The following is a 3,515-nucleotide window of genomic DNA, read 5'->3' as shown; positions in this document are numbered from 1 at the left end:
CTAAGCCAGTTCTACTTTACACCAGTTTGATAAATTACCCCAAATGTCCCTATAGTGTCTACAGCAGCTATAATGTCCCCTAGAGTGTCCCCAGTAATAGCACCCTATATTGTGCTCCAGGTAATAATCCCTGCATAGTGTCCTCAGAAATAATAGAATTGCCCCTACAATGCCTCCCCAATAGCAACGTCCACCACACAGTAGTGTCCCCCACACTGCTCATATAGTAATTTCCCCCCCACATAGTAATCCCTCCCATAATATTTTGCCCCCCCACGTCCCCCAAAGTTGGCACAACAACCCTAAAAGCTAAATACTTACCTTGCGCCGGGATTTCACTTCAGGCCTATGGCGGTTATCGGCGGCGGGGCAGGGAACCGCTCCGCCGCAGTATGTGGGTGTCAGCGCTTCAGCAATGAGCGCTTCCATCTGTATTGATTGAAGTGCTCATTGTTTCTGGGCCGGCTGGCACCCATGTGAGAGTCAGCACCCGTGGCAGACCGCCCCCCCCCCCCCCCCCTCCCCCGGGCACGCCACTGGCACCTCATGCACATTTCAAGTCTGGATAGGTCCCACAACCCTACCGATTTCTGTGCTCCATCATTCGAACTACACAGCACAATCAACCTTGGGTGTAGCACCATAGCCTTCCAGGGATGGAGCTACACCAAACAGTTAATCATCGGGGGTTTTGTTTGTCAGACCCCCACTGATCAGCAAGTGATAATCTATCCTGAGGTTAGGCCATCACTTAGTAACGATTGGACAGCTTACAGCAGTACCTGTATAGTGCCACCTGCTGTTTGCCCCTTTTCCTCATTTCTCCATCCACCTCAGTCACACCACTGTTCCACCCTTCAACTGCCACCAGTCATATTTTCAGTTAGAACCTGTGACAATTAAAGGATACCTTACTCTGTCTTTCAGCTACGGTAACAGCAGGCAGTGCGGGCGGGCGGCGCTCACTCACTGACATCACGCGCCTGCTCCTCCCACTAGGCAGCGCAGGCGCGTGACGTCAGTGAGTGAGCGCCACCCGCCCGCACTGCCTGCTGTTACCGGAGCTGAAAGACAGAGTAAGGTATCCAGTTAAGAGGTCACCAATGAATAAAGTTACTGATTCGTTTTTAAATGTTCTTCTGTGAGCGGCGTTGCCCTGTATATTCTAACCCCCAGGCAAGCGTCCCCGTCACCATGAATATACCATCGGATCTTCCGATTATACCAGCGGCATATAAGACTGATGGGACAAGGGGGCAAACAAGGCATTTTGCCGCCCCATTGGCAAATGCCTTATTTGCCTCGTGATAGATACGCCACTGGCAGCAGCACTCATTCTGCCAGCCAGAGACCACATTGAGCCCAGGCAGCCACAAGCATTCAGAGTTGCCACTGACTTTCAGGTCGACTCAGCAGCTGCCAGCCCAGGTAATAATTACTATCTGGCCTTGGCATGTTCTGTATATTATGTGAGCTGGCCTGGTATAAGTTATACATCTTCTGGTATATTAAGATGTATAACTGTAAATACCAGCTGTACATATATTATATACAGGAGATACTCAGGTTATACTGTATATCATCTTCTGATAGATATACATCATTGAGATGGCCTTGCGGTTCGCGGTGAACTTTGCGTGTTTGCCGAACATATGGACATATTCACGCCCGCCATATTCTTTTACATTGTGAAGAATTGCGACATTTCAGCACACAGACATAACCGCTACCTTATAAATAAACCTGATCTGGCCGCCAGTGTAGGGAGAGGTTGCTGTGTGGAGCAGGGACAGGCTGTTAGGGCCACAAACGCTAGATAATAGGGCTAAAAAAGTATTTAAGGACTGGTACAGGGTGTGCCATCGATAGGTGTGATACTCTGAGGGGTGCGATATACTTATAATGTACTTTTATAATAATGAGTCAAAAACACATAGCTCTATATAGTGATCACCTGGAAGTCAGGGGCCTAGGGGCTAGGAGCTTACTAGGGCCATTTTTATATAGAGTAAGGTTCCGGACAGGGTCACTCTCATCAGGGCGGGTGGTCTGTGGTTAGGCTATCAGGGCCAGAATAGCACCCCCCTGTAGGGCAATATCAGGGACAGTTCTTTGCCCACTGTCAATACCACATAATCTAGTCCAGGGATGGATGTTTTTTGCTTTCCCTCCTGGATTTATCAATGTGCACTGGAAACCCCCCCCCCCGGATTGTGGTAGGACATCTGGTTTCTGATTTAGTGCCACCGAGCACTTGTTATTGCCTACCACATCTATGCTTATAGGTTAACTTTAATAATTTAATTTCATTTTGAGGGATCTCTTCCATTCACACGTCCACAAAATGGGTCCACATTCGTTCCGCAATTTTGCGGAAAGGGAGAAGACCCATTTATTTTCAATGGGCCGGAATGTGCTGTCCACATCCGCATTTGCGAATCTGTGCTTCCGTTTTCACACAAAAAAAAAAAAGTTATCCTATTCTTGTCCGCAATTGCAGACATTAGGCATTTTCTATTATAGTGCCGGCGATCTGCGGTCCGCAAATTGCAGACTGCACATTGTCAGTGTTTTGCAGATCCGTGTGAATGGACCCTCATAGTAACATTACTAAAGGTTACGTTTCATCTTTATGTATATACTAATGGATTGCCTTCCTTGTACAATGTTATAATATACTTTCTATGTTAGAAAGCATATTATAGTGCATTTGTATTGTGCGGCAGTTGTGTGCGGTTCTGCCGCAATACTGCAGGTATATAGAGGGACAAGCGTTATTGGAACATATCATTTCTACTGGTGTGATATACCAGTCGCCCCCCTAAAATAAAACTGATTGAAGCGGGGTGTTATATACCAATATACTTTCTTTATAGTGCATTTGGGTACTGTAATGAATGGCGATCGCAAATTCGACCACCACATCTGGTATGTCACTGTCCATGTTGTTGGACTATTTGTGCACTTCTAGTAATTATTTCTTGGCTGCAAATATGAGCTGAAGGTTTTTCATGTTTGCCTGCCATTAAAATGAATGGGACCCGTCGCGAAACACACAGCGGGGGGTGGGCCCCATGGATTGTGTGTACACCACTGCCTAGTGTTACACAACCCCCTAATGTATGACACTGCCCTTACCATCACATAGTTCTGTATCTTGGTAAGTACTGAGTGACTGGTAACGATAATCTGAGAGAACAGCTTGTACAGAAACATACTTTACAGATGTTGGGCGACGATAACTAGAGGAAAGCCCAGCTCGCAGTTATCAGCAAAGCTGCAGGTCGCCATCACCGACTCCAGCCCAAACCCTGCGGTCGCCTCATTCTGGAAGGCGAAAAGGCTGTTGTCTATTCCATATGCAGGTTTTGATTTTGGACAGCAATAATAGGAAATTATACAAGGGTTAATTGTGAGGAGGGAGCAAATAATCCTTGTATTACAGCCCTGCTCACATAATCTGCTTGGCAGTGTAAACTATGGGTACGACGTAACAGTGGTCAATACAGAAGTAG

This window comes from Bufo gargarizans, chromosome 2, assembly GCF_014858855.1.
Source record: "Bufo gargarizans isolate SCDJY-AF-19 chromosome 2, ASM1485885v1, whole genome shotgun sequence".
NCBI lineage: Eukaryota > Metazoa > Chordata > Amphibia > Anura > Bufonidae > Bufo > Bufo gargarizans.
This window is presented reverse-complemented; position numbering follows the sequence as displayed.